The sequence below is a fragment of the Macaca nemestrina genome, chromosome 19 (assembly GCF_043159975.1).
Source record: "Macaca nemestrina isolate mMacNem1 chromosome 19, mMacNem.hap1, whole genome shotgun sequence".
Taxonomy (NCBI): Eukaryota; Metazoa; Chordata; class Mammalia; order Primates; family Cercopithecidae; genus Macaca; species Macaca nemestrina.
Genome location: NC_092143.1, coordinates 16,338,173 through 16,356,515, shown reverse-complemented (window position 1 = coordinate 16,356,515; position 18,343 = coordinate 16,338,173). Strand labels below are relative to the sequence as shown.

Genomic DNA, 18,343 nt, shown 5'->3' with positions numbered 1-18,343 from the left:
ATTGGATTTTATTATTTTTCCAAGATTGTATAGCTTTATAGTATGTAGGGTGTTTATGGTCTGTGCACACACACATAAAGGCTTTCAATGAAAAATTTCATTTCTTTATTAATGACAGGATTATTCATATTCACAATTTTGTGTGTTTTGATTTTTTTTTGGAGGAATTTGTCAATTTTATCTAACTGAACTTATTAGCATAGAATTCTTAATAAAATCATTGAATGTTTTAATCTCTTTATTATAGTGATGAAAAATTTATCAAAATAATGAAAAATTTATTTATTGAGAGCAACTTTGTCTCAGTCTACATTCTGAAACAGAATCTCCAAGACAGTCTGGTAGTATGTTGTGTCAATGGGTTTTCACCTTAGCTGCACACTAGAAATTACCAATTCTAAGGCCCCATCCAAGACGGGTCTACTTAGAATGCTATGGGTAAGTCTCAGGTGTAGATTTTTTTTTAAAGGCTCTTCAGGTGATTCTGATATCCAATCAAGGTTGAGAAGTATTTCACTGGTACTTCTGGAATACTGAATTCAGTTTCTACTTATCAGGACTGGGAGCAAAATTATTTTACTTCCATGAGCATATAACTTCATTTAAAAAGTAAAATGAGGGTTCAAGCATAACAACCCCAAGGGCTTTCATGGATAAGGAAAGATGGTAAATATGTTCTGGGGAGCAGCCAAGTATAAGATAATAGACAGGACATTTTCTGGGATAAACTGGAGGGCTTGTCCCACCAGAAGCATTTCAATCTTCCTCTTCTTTCATCCTCTAACATTGTAATGAGCAAACAAAACATCTCTGAGATGACTTTGGCTCTTCAATTCTGGATTAAATGAACATCTAGGTCCCTTCTAGCTTCTATACACTCCATAAAATTATGCCCATTACTCTAGTGTACTAGTGTGTGATTATGGGATGACATTTAATTCTTTCTTATGTACTTATAGAAGTGGTCAAAGTTTGCAAGACAAGCAGAATCTAGATAAAGTACCAAATAGATTTGCAAAGAACTTTAATTGTTTCCACATTTTTTTCATTTAATTTGGTGATTTCTTTTTTTTTTTTTTTGAGACGGAGTCTCGCTCTGTCGCCCAGGCTGGAGTGCAGTGGCCAGATCTCAGCTCACTGCAAGCTCCGCCTCCCGGGTTTACACCATTCTCCTGCCTCAGCCTCCCGAGTAGCTGGGACTACAGGCGCCCGCCACCTCGCCCGGCTAGTTTTTTCTATTTTTTTTTTTTAGTAGAGACGGGGTTTCACCGGGTTAGCCAGGATTAATTTGGTGATTTCTAAGAAACAGGATGGAAATTATAGACTGTCAGGTACTTGGGTTTGCATTATCTTTTTTACTAGAAAATACAAGTATGGGCTTTGACAAAGAGAAATTGCACCGGATGCTTGTGAAAAATGGTAAGGAAGACTTATTCAGGACTACTGCAATAAAGAAGAGAGATGGAACTCAACTGCACTGAAACAAAAGGCAGGAGAGTTTGTAATCCCCAAGGAGAGCTAGTGAAAAAGTACTGCAGGATAGTGAGGCAGAGGCTGGTCAGTGTGATTAGGTCATCTGTGTTTGCTGATTGTCACTGATTGAAGTTAGGTTCTGACCTTTCCACAGAGACTGGGAGATAGGGGCACTATCTTTATGATCATATTTCAAAGGGATGGTTCCCACATCAGATTTATTTCTCAAAGGGGCAGAGAAAGGACTTACAATGCATGTTTTCTAAAGCAAATGTTTTATGAAAAAAAGAGGTCAGGGATCTGTAGTCAGGAACAAACCTGTCTAAAGTTTAGCCAAGCTGAGGGGAATGTTAAGGCCATGTAGGTCAGCTTTTTAAAAGTAAGAAATAAAGAAGATAGAAATTGATTTTTCTCCTCTGGGGATCTGTAAGCAAAGCTCTATTAACATTCTGCCTGTGTGTGTTGTGTGTGTGTGTGTGTGGGTGTGGGTGTGTGTGCGCACACACATATGTACATGTGCATGTGAGTGTGTTTAAGAAAACTGAAAGCTCAGTCCTGCAGGTTCATTGGGAAGGTGACATGAGGCCGAGTTGATTTCTGTGGATTTGGGGTCATCGTATTACAAGCCTGTTTCAGGTAAATACATCAGTTTTTTCCTGTTTCATATGTAGAGTTCTTTGAAAGGTTGTCTCCTTTTGCTTATACATTCTTTTACCCCAGAAAACTACTTCAGATATGGAGCCTTTTTTGGATGTTATTAATGCAGTATATGGGTCAAAAGCAGACTTGTTTTATGTTAGCTCAATGGAGACCTAAAAATGGATTTTTATGAAAATTGTCACAAAGGTCATGCCATTTACTTTCTCCCAAAATGGCTTTCCTTAGATATGAAGGTTCTAAATGAAAGGGTGTGGTCTTGGAAACATTGCAAATTAGATTTGCCTACATTAAATTCTAATATTTTCTGCTCAGTGTTGTTGGTCTGGTATGTTATAAAAACCTTAAAACATATCGTGTTTAAGGTTTTTCAGACATACAAAAACTGAAAATAGTTATCACCAGCTGACCTACAGTACAAGAAATGTGAATGGAAGGCCTCCAAGCAGGAGAAAAGCAACACTAAATGGAATCTGGACTTACATGAAGACACGGGAAGGTAACCACATAGGTAATTATATAGGACATTTTTCTTTTTCTTTCTTTTTTTTTTTTTTTTGAGATAGAGTCTCACTCCTTCATCCAGGCTGGAGTGCGGTGGTGCAATCTTGGCTCAATGCAACCTCCACCCCTCTGGTTCAAGCAATTCTTGTGCCTCAGCCTCTCACGTAGCTGGGATTGCAGGCACATGCCACCATACCTGGCTAATTTTTTGTACTTTTAGTAGAGATGGGTTTCATCATGTTGGCCAGGCTGGTCTCGAACTCCTGTCCTCAAGTGATGTGCCCTCCTAGGCCTCCCAAAGTGCTGGGATTACAGGTGTCAGCCACCACATTCGGCTAAGGACATTTTTCTTACGCCTTTTGCCATTCAATGCGGTCTATGTGTTAGCACAATAGCAATAGGAGTGTTCTAGGTATTCCCCTCAGACTGCCACAGCCTCAAAGGCCTGCTCTCTTTATGCAGACAAGCTCCAGTAGAAGAGTTCATCAGAGGCAAGGTTACCAGAAACCCCGAATTAATGTTTCTAGTAAAGGAGCATCAGTGATAACCAGAAAGGGAGGGCACTGGAAGCCTAATGGGAGTTCAAGCTGTGTTTTTGATAGCCACCTACACTTGCTGCTGCTTATACAGTGAACTATTGACTCGGATGAATGTTTCCACGAAAGGCCATTCTTCTTGTAAAATTTCATCAGAATTTAAACCTTTCTGATGCTGACCCACTTGCATTTCTCTGCTTAGTCCCGGACTCTTATTTGACAGTTAATTACAGTAAGCCTGAACTGTTGAACTCCCTCGCAGACCACTTCAAACTTTCCAACAAAATAAATTTAGCTTCAGTTCATCTGAATTAAAAGGTTGAAGCTTTCATCAAGAATCTGGACTCTGCCGCCTGCTTTGGGAAATGAAGCATGCGTTGAGACATTATTTTTCTCTCTCGAATACCCAATTGCTGCAATAGTAAAAAAAAAAAAAAAGGCATAAAACATTCAAGTGAAAAGAAAATCATGCACTAATTACTGGATGTGCTGTTCTGAAGTTCTAATTTCAAGAAAAATGCACAGCCAGTGTTTCTAACGGGAAATGAACCAACTTTGAGACCAGCCAGGTTTTTGCATCTTTAATTTGTACCGGGCGCTTTTGATATTGCAGGCCTAGAGAGATAAAAAAGCAACTGAGACAATAGGCAGGTGCTGCAGTCCTTTTCAGGTGCTGAGCTCTCCCTGCTATCCTAATTACAGACTCTTTACATGAAGAATTCTTTTTGAAGCTAATCATAGTGCTGAAGGTAATGAGAGTGAAGGTATGCAGAGGATGCTAATGAAAAAGTTGAGAAATCTCTCTCGAGGATGTCTTAATTAAGAGGTCTGTCTTTCAAGGGAAAGAGAACAAACATTTATTATTGAGGACGTACTACACACCAGGGTTTGTGCTTAGTGTTTTTCATTTGAGACCTGTATTCATTCAGTCCTGCACTGACTGTGAACATACCAATGAAGTTACCTTGCTATATATGCCTTTTCTATCTCATGTGCCTATGGGGACGCAGGTTCATTTTCAAGGTTTCTTCTATTATCTATAAGAATTCTTAGGCGCTGTTTCCCAGGCTCTCATATCCTGTTCTCATAGCTGCCCACTATGGTTCTACTGGTGAGGAAAGCGTCCACCGCTCTGTTGCACACTGTTTCATTTATTGAAAGTGACACTGCAGCGGAACTGATGGATCCCAAAAGTCCTGAGATAACTCTTCTAGTTTCCACATTTGTAGCACCCTTTCCCCCAGATTTCTTGTGCCAAATTTCCTTCCCTGTTGTCCTGCAGAAAAACTTCAAATTTGTCTTATGTCTCTGTCTCTTCTCATCCATTACTGTGGAATCTGGGATCTACCATCATGAAACAATTCAAATTTATTTCCCATGGTGTTCTTCAGCTCTTCTCTCTCTGGAGTAAATCTTTGCCTATAATAAATACTTAACTGTACATGCCAGATTTATTCAAATTTCAAGTTTGACCTAGTTAAGAACACTGCTAGAGAAATATCATCTCACAAAATTCTTGCAATAATACTGCAAGGAGGTGACTAGACTTACCTCCTTTGACAGGTGAGGAGCCAATTAAGTGATTTCCCCAAAGTCAACATCTTGTAGCGTTGAGATTTGAACTATAGCATTGATATAGTTTTAACACTGAATGTTTTGGAATAAATATAGGCCTTGAGATAAGAAAATAACATAATGCATATAGCCTCCGTCACTAATAAAATAAGCTTTAAGGAAATACTTTGTTCTGGAGTGGCCAATGGTCAATGTTTTCAACTCACTAAATGGTTAACCCTCAGCATCCAATTAATTCACTTGACACCTCTCTTTTCTGTGTCATCATTAATGTTTATAAGGTTGAGTATTTACAGTTTATAGAGCACAGTTTTAGTCCTGGTGGGGAAGAACCAAAAATTCATACAAGTGGGAAAAGGGTAAAGAGAAAACACAGGAAACAAAATAATATAGGCTGATATGGTTTGACTGTGTCCCCACCCAGATCTCATCTTGAATTGATAATCCCCACATGCTGAGAGAGACCCAGTGGGAGGTGATTGAATCATGGGGGCGGTTACCCTCATGCTGTTCTCATAATAGTGAGTTCTCACGAGATCTGACGATTTTATAAGGGGCTTTCCCCGCTTTACTCGGCACTTCTCCTTCCTGCCGTCATGTGAGATAGGATGTGTTTGCTTCCCCTTCCACCATGAATGTAAATTTCCTGGGACCTCTCCATCCCTGTGGAACTGTGAGTCAATTAAACCTCTTTCCTTTATAAATTACACAGTCTCAGGCAGTTCTTTATAGCAGCGTGAGAATGGACTAATCCATAAGCCCATGATCAAATGTTGAAGCTGAGTGTAATAAAAGAGCTAGCTTTAACCAAATGCAGAGTAGGGCATCCTTCCTCTCCTCTCTGCAATGGGAGTTCTAAACATTTAAAATTTCCCCACCATGTATATAAAGCATTAAAGTGCCACAGTACTGAGTTGGGAGTTTGGAAGACACTTTGGGATCAAAAAACTTTGTTTGGCATTTAATTGTTGGAGTAGGGTGGGACCAGATGAGCAAGTATATGGGGTTGTTGGGAGAGAAGGTGCTACTTAAAGCCACTCTCTGAAAGTCCTTTGCTTTGATGTCACAATTTTAAATACATTATCCGTTTTCAAAGAATCCATGCCATGTGTAATGCCTACGAACTGGAATGTGTATGGTCTAGTTTTCAAGCTATAATGTTGAGAGAGGCATTATTGAAACCAAAATTAAGATTTTTACTCACAACATGTAAGAGACTTCAATTGCTTTGCTCGCTGCCAATTGTACTAAACAGGCTGGATCCTTCTTATTCTCTGATACCTTCAAACCTCCAGGGGCCTTTTAGTCTTCTGCCTTATACACAATGTCTCTCATCTACAGCCTTCACCATCTTGGTTCCTTGAGCCCTCTTCTGCATCCTACATATCAACAAAGCCCATTTCCCCTTGACACAATCTCTGATTGCTTTTCCTTTAAAAATCTTTGCATGTACCTTTCATATATTTTTTCATAAAGGGAAGATTATATAAATGTATGGAAGATGTCGAACACCAACCATTGCTTGTTCAATCATAGGTGGCTATAGGGAGAGGCCTGTGAACCCTCATACACTTACAATATTCAGCCCCCACACAGGTCAAGCAGCTCTTTTCCAACAAGAGCACCCTTTTTTTTTTTTTTTTTTTTTTGAGACGGAGTCTCGCTCTGTCACCAGGCTAGAGTGCAGTGGTGCAATCTCAGCTCACCGCAAGCTCCGCCTGCCAGATTCACGCTATTCTCCTGCCTCAGCCTCCCGAGTAGCTGGGACTACAGGCTCCCGCCACCATGCCCGGCTAATTTTTTTTGGTATTTTTAGTAGAGACGGGGTTTCACCGTAGCCAGGATGGTCTCGATCTCCTGACCTCATGATCCAGCCGCCTCAGCCTCCCAAAGTGCTGGAATTACAGGCGTGAGCCACCGCACCCGGCCCAAGAGCACTCTTATAGCATGATGCTGTTTTGTCCTTAGAGTCCCAAGTGGCCATACCCCTGTTTACGTATTCCCGTTCCAATTTATTTTCCTTAGTGTTGTATGTCTCAGTACACACAAGCATGGGATAGTGTGAGTTGTTAATGAAGTTTTTAATGTCAGGATTCCTCCTGTTATCTCTAAGTCGAATAACTTGGACTTTGTTTTCCTTTTGTCCAGTTGACCTCAGTTTCCCTGGTTTTAATTTCTTAGAGTATACAGTATGCCGTAAGTGTTAAAGAGTGCCAGTAAAATCTTCTTGCTGTAAAATTTCACCAGTTGGCATCAGCCAAATGACTAGAACTTTATTTTAGAGAGTTATTCTTTTGTTTCAGGAATGGTGATGGAGAATTTCCCTCTTAACATTCGGATCACACTAAAGATAAGAAACAATCAGTTCTTTTTTTTTTTTTTTTTGAGATGGAGTCTCGCTCTCTTGCCCAGGATAAAGTACAGTGATGCAATCTCAGTTCACTGCAAACTCCACCTCCCGGGTTCAGGTGATTCTCCTGCCTCAGCCTCCTGAGTAGCTGGAATCACAGGCACATGCCACCATGCCTGGGTAACTTTTGTATTTTTAGTAGAGACAGCGTTTCACCATGTTGGCCAGGGTGGTCTTGAATTCTTGACCTTAGGTGATCCACCCACCTTGGCCTCCCAAAGTGCTGGGATCACAGGTGTGAGCTACCATGCCCGACCATAAGCAATCAGTTCTTAAATACAAAAAGTTAATGGAGGAACTAGAAGTGAAAATGATTATTTTTATTTTGTTTTATTATTTTAATTTAAATTTTTAAAAATAATTTCAACTTTTATTTTAGATTTTAGGTGTACATGTGCAGAGTCATTACATGAGTTTATTGTGTGATGCTGAGACTTGGAGTACAATTGATTTTATCACCCAGGTACTGAGCATAGTACCTGGTAGATTGTTTTTCAGCCCTCTCTTCCCCATCTAGTAGTTCAGTGTCTATTGCTGCTATCTTTATGTCTATGAGTACCCAATGTTTAGCTCCCACTTACAAGTAAGAACATGTGGTATTTGGTTTTCTGTTCCTCTGTTAATTTGCTTAGGATAATGGCCTCCAGCTGCATCCAAGTGACTGCAAAAGATATGATCTCATTCTTTTTTATGGATGTGTAGTATTCCATGATATATACACACCACATTTTCTTTATCCAATCCACAACTGATGGGCACCTGGGTTGATTCCCTGTCTTTGCTATTGTGAATAGTGCTGCAATGAACATACAGGTGCATGTTTGTCTTTATGACAGAAAATTTATTTTCTTTTAAACATATACCCAGTAATGGGATTTCTGGTTTGAATAATAGTTCTAACTCCTGTGAGAAATCTCTAAACTGCTTTCCACAATGGCTAAACTAATTTACATTCCCATCAATGGTGTATAAGCCTTCCTTTTTCCCTTTTCCTCTGCAGCCTCACCAGTATCTATTGTTTTTTGACTTTTTAATTTATTTACATTCAAGGTTATTATTTATATGTGAGGGCATATTCCTCTCACTTTATTAATTGATTTCTGGTTCTATACTTATTTTTGGTTTCTTTCTCTCTTATTGTTTGTCATTGTTGTTTGGTGTTTTTTTTTTTTTTTGTCATGGTAATATTTGTGTTTTATCTCTTCTTTGTTTGTGTGTTTGCTCCAGCAGTGGTTTATATATATATATATTTTTAATGATGGTACATGTTATTCTTTTGCTTCCAGTCATAGGACTAAAGAGTTTTTGTAGTGCCAATTTAGTGGCGATGGATTCCCTCAGCTTGTTTGTTTGGCAAAGACGTCAGTTCTCCTTCATGTGTGAAGAATATGAAACCAAACTAAATGTTCAGCATGGATGGATGAAGAAAATGTGGTGTATATATATATATATATATACACACACACACACACACATATATATATACACACACAATGGAATACTATTCAGACATAAGAAAAATAAAATCATGTCATCTGCAGCAACATGGATGGAACTAGAAGTCATTATGTTAAGTATTAAGTTTAAGAAGCCAGGCATAGAAAGAAAATGACTCACGTTCTCACTCACATGTGGGAGCTAAAAAAGTTGTAGAGATGTTTCACCTCCTTGGTTAGATGTATTCCTAGGTATTTCTTTTTTCTTTTTCTTTTTTTTTTTTTTTTTTTGCAGCTCTTTTAATGGTATTGCATTCTTGATTTTATTCTCAGCTTGAATGTTATTGGTGTATAGAAATACTACTGATTTTTGTTCATTGATTTTGTATCCTGAAACTTTACTGAAGTTTAGATCCAGGAGACATTTGGCAGAGTCTTTGGGGTTTTCTAGGTATAGAATAATATCATCTTTGAATAGAAATAATTTGGCTTCCTTTTTTTTTTTTTTTTTCTATTTGAATGCCTTTTATTTCTTTCTCTTGCCTGATTGCTTTGGCTAAGTCTTCCTCCTTTTTATTTTGTATTTCAGATTCCAAAGGGTGACGAAAGTACCCATTGCCTATTTAGAAGAAATTTTAGTCCAATTTTGTCATTTCACTATATACCAAAACTGTGTTCTTTAAATCCATAAAGGTTGGTGACTTCCTCACAGTCATACAATATGTTCACATTCATCTAGGGATAATATTTTGGTCTTTCCCTACGGTATCATTCTGCAAGTGTTATAAAGAAAAGGAAGAAAGGAAAAGGGGCAGGTAGGGAGAGAAAGAGGGAGGGAAAAGTTCTCGTTATATAATCAGGCAATGCATATTTGATTTACCTTTAGAATCTGAATTCTAATATTTTATATATTATTTTACACTTTATGTAGTGATAACTGCTTCATTATCAAACTTGATTAAACAACCTCACTCTGGCCCCCTCCCCACAATGGTAGTCAGCATCATGGAAGATAGATCTGAACTGCTTGGAAGAAATAGATGTTTCTTTCTTTTTCTTCTCTCTGTGATTATTTTGTTAGAATAATCAGAGTATGTGTGAGAATTTGTCCTTGTCATAGAATCTGTGCTCTTAGACATTTTGTTCCCAGAGGATTCTGTCAAGATATTCATTGAAGAAAGCAGAATTATTGCAGTTTCAAAACTCTTTGACAAATGTTTTTTCCCTGTATTCTAATGCCTAAATCTCAGTATTAAAAATAGTCATGTTTAAGGACTGAAGTCATCATCCTTTGTAAAACCAGTATCTCCAATTTTAATGAATGTGATTATCTTTGATAAATGTCATTCCATTTCTTTTTGGTGAACCCCTGTGGCTATTCATCTTTCATAAGAATAGCTGAAAATAACTAGAATTTTTAAAACAGCATTAAACATAAATGAAACAGTGAAAAATAAATTCCTGGAAAAAAAATCAGGAAATTGACTTGTTTGAAATCAAATATTTTCAAGAGAAAGATTACCTTTAAATAAATAAGTGTGCTCAAAGCCAAGAGTTGTGGCTGGTACCTCTAATCTCAGCAATTTGGGAAGCTGAGGTGGGGGGTTTGCTTGATGCCAGGAATTTGAGATGAGCCCAGACAACATAGCCAAATCTTGTCTGTACAAATATACATATACATATATATGTGAGTGTGTGTGTGTATATATGTGTGTGTGTGTGTATATATGTATATATATATATGTCAGGTATGGTGGTACACAACTGTAGTCCCAGATATTTAGGAGGCTGAAGTAGGAGGATGGCTTGGCCCAGGAATTTGAGGCTGCAGTGAGCTACGATTGCATGGCACCATTACTAGTTCTTTCAAGAAATAAAAAAATCAACCAGAAGGGATCAGTGTCAAATATGGAGAATTTCATATTTTTTCTTTTAGGTACAAATTTGTGTAAGAAGTGAATTTATATAAAATAGAACAAACTGGTCAAAAGTCTGTAAAAATATCTGAAGTCAAGAATAATTTTTGATTTATTTATTTATGGGGAAATTTCTATATTCTCTTGTAGCAATTAATGTTATGGAAAGACAGTATCCACTGAAAATCTAGTTTAGGAATTAAAGTAAGATGAGAAATTAATCTTTAAAAATTGTTTTTGCCTTTGTAGATCATATCGATAGGAATATGAAAACATTATTGACTTTGCTAAAATACAATCTTATGTTTAAGGAGTCATTTAAGAAAAACACAATTCAAAATTATGAATTAGGACTTTAAGCATTGCAAAAATGCTCCCGGCTTATGCTTCACCCATTTTTCAACTTATATGATGTAAATTTTGGAGGAAGAGCTCACATAATTCCTTGTTTGCCATTCAAATTTTCTGTTCCTATTTTCTGTGCTCAAATGCAGAAGGTACGTTAATGGAACCTGAATCATCATTCATCCAGTAAAATCCCTGCTCTTCATTCATTCAATCAATACTTTTAATTCATTCCATTTAATCACCAGTACCCATTTTGTATTCTTCCTTCTCAACATAAGCATCTATTCTCATGTCTTTTTCTTTATAAGTGCTTTTGGAAAAGGCATATATTTTTTATGTGTGTACATTTTCAACTTATGTAAATGCTATTAGTTTACAGATAAGATAATATGTTTTTAAAAATATTGTTACTTGGCATTATTTTTATAAGATTCATCCATGTGACTATATGTACATCTAGTCCGTTGCTTCCTTTTACTCTGTAGTACCATATGAAGGGCATCCATCAACCTTTATCTATCCATTCTCCTTGCAATGAACTTGCCAAACCTCACCTTCAATGCCAGTCTTCCCCAAATAATGCTGTAATAAATGTTACACCTCTCCTCTTAGAAGTCTGCATGAGAGCCGGGCGCAGTGGCTCACGCCTGTAACCCCAGCACTTTAGGAGGCCGAGGCAGGCGGGTCACGAAGTCAGGAGATCAAAACCATCCTGGCCAACATGGTGAAACCCCGTCTCTACTAAAATACAAAAAAAATTAGCTGGTCATGTTGGCACCTGCCTGTAATCCCAGCTACTTGGGAGGCTGAGGCAGGAGAATAGCTTGAACCAGGGAGTGGGAGGTTGCAGTGACCCGAGATCGCGCCACACTCCAGCCTGGCAACAGAGTGAGACTCCGTCTCAAAAAAAAAAAAAAAAAAAAAAAAAAAAAAAAAAAAAAAGTCTGCATGAGAAATTTATTGGCATATCTAACTAGTAGTGGAACTGCTGAATCACACTGCAGGTGGGATTATACAAAATTTAGTTAAATGTACCAGATGCTCTCCACAGGGGCTGCTGCAGTTTACAATTCCAGGTCTCCACACCCCATCAGTTATCCATCTTTCCAATTTTTGTTAATCCAATAGGTGTCAAGTGATGTTGCTTTGCTTTGATTTGCATGTCTCTGATTTCTAGCAAGTTTGAGTGTATCTTTATGTATTTATGTACAGTTAGTCTTTTGGTGTCCATGGGAGATTGGATCCAGGACCTTCCGCAAATACCAAAATATGCAGATGCTCAAGTCCCTGATATAAAATGGTGTAGTATTTGCATATAACATATGCACATGCTCCCATATGATTTAAATTATCCCTAGATTACATATAATACCTAAGACAATGTAAACTCTATGTAAATATTGATTATACTGTATTGTTTAGGGAATGATGACAAGAAGAAAAGTTTGTGCATGTTTAGTACAGACACAACCATTCGTTTTTATATGTGAATATTTTCCATCCTCAGTTGGTTGAATCCACTAATATAAAACCCACAAACAGGAGCCGGCTCCCTGTGTGTGTGTCCGCTCGCCCTCTGCTGCGTCCTGCGGCGGCCCACTGCCCTCCTACCGTCCACCATGGCTCTGCTGCACTCCGGCCGCGTCCTCTCCGGGATCGTCGCCGCCTTCCACCCCGGCCTCGCCGCCGCGGCCTCTGCCAGAGCCAGCTCCTGGTGGACCCATGTGGAAATGGGACCTCCAGATCCCATTCTGGGTGTCACTGAAGCCTTTAAGAGGGACACCAATAGCAAAAAGATGAATCTGGGAGTTGGTGCCTACCGGGATGATAACGGAAAGCCTTAGGTGCTGCCTATCGTCCACAAGGCAGAGGCCCAGATTGCCGCAAAGAATGTGGACAAGGAATACCTGCCCGTTGAGGGACTGGCTGAATTTTGCAAGGCATCTGCAAAACTAGCCCTGGGTGAGAAGAGCAAAGTCTGGAAGAGTGGCTGGTTTGTCACTGTGCAGACCATTTCTGGAGCTGGAGCCTTAAGGATCGGAGCCAGTTTTCTGCAGAAATTTTTTAAGTTCAGCCGAGATGTTTTTCAGCCCAAACCAAGCTGGGAAAACCACACACCCACCTTCAGGGATGCTGGCATGCAGCTACGAGGTTATCGGTATTGTGACCCCAAGACTTGCGATTTTGACTTCACAGGCGCTGTGGAGGATATTTCAAAAATACCAGAGCAGATTGTTCTTCTTCTGCATCCCTGTGCCCACAATCCCACGGGAGTGGACCCGCGTCCGGAACGGTGGAAGGAAAGAGCAACAGTGGCGAAGAAAAGGAATCTCTTTGCGCTCTTTGACATGGCCTACCAAGGCTTTGCCAGTGGTGATGGTGATAAGGATGCCTGGGCTGTGCGCCACTTCATCGAACAGGGCATTAATGTTTGTCTCTGCCAATCATATGCCAAGAACATGGGCTTATATGGTGAGCGTGTAGGAGCCTTCACTATGGTCTGCAAAGATGCGGATAAAGCCAAAAGGGTAGAGTCACAGTTGAAGATCTTGATCCATCCCACCTATTCCAACCCTCCCCTCAATGGGGCCCGGATTGCTGCTGCCATTCTGAACACCCCAGATTTGTGAAAACAATGGTTGCAAGAAGTGAAAGGCATGGCCGACCGCATCATTGGCATGTGGACTCAACTGGTCTCCAACCTCAAGAAGGAGGGTTCCACCCACAACGGGCAACACATCACTGACCAAATTGGTATGTTCTGTTTCACAGGGTTAAAGCCTGAACAGGTGGAGCAACTGACCAAGGAGTTCTCCATCTACATGACCAAGGATGGCCGCATCTCTGTGGCAGGGGTCACCTCCGGCAACGTGGGCTACCTTGCCCATGCCATTCATCAGGTCACCAAGTAATGTCCCTGGTGCAAGGAAACAGAGACAACCTTTCTGTCCTCAGCCTCTGCTATTGAGAGCTTCACACAGACGATGAGAGAAGGTGGATGGTGCTGAGTGGATCATTTCTTTCAACCACAGTGTGTAACACTCAGCATTTGAATGTTTCTCAGAAAAGAACATGTAGTGACACAGGGCAGAGGCATCCGTGGCTGGCGTCTGGAACATTAAACCAAACTCTCTCCCCTGTCCTTTTATCTCCAACTTTTTTCAAAGAGTTTACATGTGCAAGAAAGTCATTGCACCAAAAAACCTGTCAATTATACCATTGCAATATTTCAGAAGTTTTAACTGAAGTGTCAGGTTCCTTGTGAGAAATAGCACACGTTAGAGGCTTTGAGAGAAGACCTAGTTCTGTCATGAACAGTCGGCCTTCTGTCTGTCCTCCCATCTTGGAGCAACCTTATCAACAGGCCGCACTGCAGAAATGATGTTTTATGAAAACCAATGAGGCTGCTGCCACTCCAGCAAGGAAAATAATGCAATTTCCTGTCTTATGTAAGAAAAAGAGAGCCTTCTCTTTTCAAAAAAAAAAAGAGAGCCGTGTCATTGCTGTTCTTTTCCTTACGTACAAACATTTTTAACTACTGCAGATTTTCATCCCATTCTACTGCTTGACTGACCATCAACTCCATCCTATTGAGATTTATTTAAGAATGAAGAACATAATTTTCTGCTGATGCCATACCTTCACCTTTCTCAGCAAAGAATAGTGGACAGTAGGAAACTGTACTTTATCTAGGCATCCTCTTGAATGATTGTGCAAGTTTCTCTGGTTGGGATGTTGTCTCTGCCCAGTTGGACCTCCTCCCTTTGTTGAATGCGCTATACAGTCACTCATCTCACACCGTGAGTCCAGTGGTGCAGGGTGGTACCAGGAAAGAGGACATTCTAGGCTTTGTGTGCTGCTAGCTGGGCTCAGGCTTCACCTACCGGAAAGAACCACCATCTGCTCTAACCATGTAGACTTACTGAGGCCTGGTTTCTCTGTTACAATAAAATTACTGTAGACCCCCCCCCCAAAAAAATATAAAACAAAACCCATAGATACAGAGAGCTGACTATACTTCCTAAGTTTGGAGTTTCTTATTCAGACCCTTTGCCCATTTTTCTATTGCAGTTACTGTCATTTTCCTATCAAAATTAACAATGTCTATACATTTATACATGGTATTTTCTGAATATTATTCACTTTTTTGCCAAGACATATAAGACTCTTCTCTCATTTTTTTCGCTATAAGAACCATCCATATTATATGTCTTTGAATAGAAATCTTTAATTTTGATACAATCAAATTTATCATGCATATGCCTTATTATTTTTACTTTTGAAGTTTTACCAAGTCATGCTTTATAAATATATATATATATGCATATAAATCCTGTATTTCTATTAACTTTAATATAAAGTTTTTTTCCTCTTACACATTTAGTTTTTAATCAATTTTTTATATGTGTAATGTAGGGATTCAGTTTTATTTTTTAAAGAAGTTAGTTTTACAAATACATTATTTTTTATTGATCCATAATATTTTACTTATTTATGGAGTAATGTGATATTTTGTTACATGCATAAAATGTGTAATGATCAAGTCAGGGTATTTGGGATATCCATCATCTTGAATACTTATCATTTCTATCACTTGGGAACATTTCAAGTCCTCTCTTGTAGCTACTTTGTTATATGCCGTATATTATTGTCATTTCTAGTCATTCTAGTTCACTGTCAAACATTAGAAGTTATATCTTCTATCTAACTGTATGTTTGCACCCATTAACCAACCTCTCTTCATCCCCTCTCCCACTCACATACTCTTCTGCCTCTGGTATCTATCATTCTACTCTCTACCTCCATGAAATCAACTTTTTTAGCTCCCACATGTGAGTGAGGACATGAGTATTTGTCTTTCTATGCCTAGCTTTCTAAACTTAATACTTAACATAATGACTTCCAGTTCCATCCATGTTACTGCAAATGACATGATTTTATTCTTCTTAAGTCTGAATAGGATTCCGTTGTGTATATATATGTATATATATACACAGACCACATTTTCTTCATCCATCCATTGCTGAACATTTAGTTTTGTTTCATACATATGTTATTGTGAATAGTGCTGCAATAAACGTTGGAGTGCTTATATCTCTTTGTTATACTGATTCCTTTCCTTTAGGATAAATACCCAGTAGTGAAATGGCTGGATTGTATAGTAGTTTTATTTTTAGATTTTTGAGAAGTTCCACACTGTTTTCCATAGTGGCTATACTAATTTACATTTTCACTAACAGTGTATAAGAGTTCTTGATTACTCCAGCAAGTGGCTTATTGATGTTATCTTTTCAAAACACAAACTTTTTTGTTTACCCTTTGTATTATTTTGTCTCTATTTTGTTTAATTCTGTTCTGATCTTTATTTTATTCCTTCTACTAATTTTGGTTTCGGTTCACTCTTGCTTTTCTAATTTCTTAGGTGCATGGTTAGATTTTTAAAAAAATTCTACTTTTTGGATGTAGGTGTTTATTGCTTTAACCTTCCTCTTAGCACTGTTTTTGCTGTATCCCATAGGTTTTGGTATGTAGTGTTTTTATTTTGATTTGTTTCAAGAAATTTTTTTTGATTTCCTTCTTAATTTCTTTCTTGAGCAGGTTATTTAATTTTTAAATTTCATCCTTAATTTCTCCCAGGACATGTTATTTAATTTCCATGTATTTGTGAAGTTTCCAAAGTTTCTTTTGTTAGTGACTTCTAGTTTTGTTGATTGTGGTTTGAAAAGATAATTGACATGATTTCTATTTTTAAATGTTTGTTGAGACTTGTTTTGTGTCCTAACATATGATCTATTCTGGACAATGTTCTGTGTACCGATGAGAAGAATGTGTATTCTGTAGTGGTTGTACGAAATGTTCTTTAAATGTCTGTTAGGTCCACTTGGTCTAAGTCTGTTTTATCTGATATAGGTATAGCTACTCCTGCTTACTTTTGGTTTCTGTTTGCATGGAATATTATGTTACATTCCCTTACTTTCTGTCTATATGTGTCTTTACAGGTGAGATAAGATTCTTGTAGGTAGCATATAGTTGGGTCATTTTAAAAATTCATTCAGCCAGGCTGTATCTTTTAAGTGGCAGGCTTAATTTATTTACATTCAAGGTTATTATTGATAGGTGAGGGCATATTCCTATTATTTTATTAACTGATTTCTGGTTCTATACTTATTTTTTCTTTCTTTCTCTCTTATTGTTTGTCGTCGTTGTTTGGTGGTTTTTCTGTCATGGTAATATTTGTGTTTTATCTCTTCTTTGTTTGTGTGTTTGCTCCACCAGTGGTTTCTATATATATACATATTTTAATGATGGTACATATTATTATTTTGCTTCCAGGCATAGGACTAAAGAGTTTTTGCAGTGCCAATTTAGTGACGATGACTTCCCTCAGCTTGTTTGTTTGGGAAAGATGTCAGTTCTCCTTCATATATGAAGAAAAACGTTGTTGGTATAATATCCTTGGCTAGCAGTTTTTTCTTTCAGGATTTTAAATGTATTATCCCATTCTCTCTGGCCTGTAAGGTTTCTGCTGAGATATCCACTCTTAGTGTGATGAGAATTCCCTTATAAGTGACTAGACACTTTTCTATTGATGTTTTTAGAATTATTTCTTTGTCTTCGACTTCTGACAATATGACTATAATGCGTTGTGAAGAGCTTTTTAATTGTATCTGCTTGGGGATTTCTGAGCCTCCTATTTGTGGATGTGTAAATCTCTTACTAGACAAAGTTTTCATCTATTGTATCTTTAAGTAGGTTTTATAATGAATTCATTTTTTCTTTACCTTCTGGGATACCAAATATTTGAATATTCAGTCATTTTATGGTGTCCCATCTGTCAGGTAGGCTTTGCTCATTTTTAAAAAATTCTTTTTTCTTTTTTTTTTTTTTTTGAGATGAGTTTTGCTCTTGATGCCCAGGCTGGAGTGCAGTGGTTCAATCTCAGCTCACTGCAACCTCTGCCTCCCAGGTTCAAGTGATTCTCCTGCCTCAGCCTCCCAAGTAGCTGGGATTAGAGGCATGCTCCACCACACCCAGCTAATTTTGTATTTTTGGTAGAGATAGGGTTTCTCCATGTTGGTCAGGCTGGTCTTGAACTCCTGACCTCAGGTGATCCACCTGCCGTGGCCTCCCAAAGTGTTGAGATTACAGGTGTGAGCCACCATGCCCGGCCTCTTTTTTCTTTATTTTTGTCTAACTGGCTTACATTAAAAGATCTGTCTTCAAGTTCTGAGATTCTTTCTTCTGCTTGATCTAGTCTATTGTTGAAGCTTTTGAACATATTTTTTATGCATTCAATTAATTCTTCAGTTCCAGAATTTCTGTTTGGTTCTTTTTTATGATATCTATCTCTTTGGTAAATTTCTCATTCATTGTTCTGTTTCTCTGAATTCTTTTTATTGTTTTTCATAATTCTTTTGTATCTCACTGAGCTTCTTTAATATTTCAAATTTTAAAAAATTCCTTAAATTCATTTTTTTCTATAATTTC

General features: G+C 38.2%; 1 pseudogene; it reads left to right on the top strand.

Moving 5' to 3' along the window:
• Positions 1-12,407: 12,407 nt before the first annotated feature.
• On the top strand, positions 12,408-14,325 carry LOC105476978 (aspartate aminotransferase, mitochondrial-like; annotated as a pseudogene).
• The last annotated feature ends 4,018 nt before the right edge of the window (positions 14,326-18,343 follow it).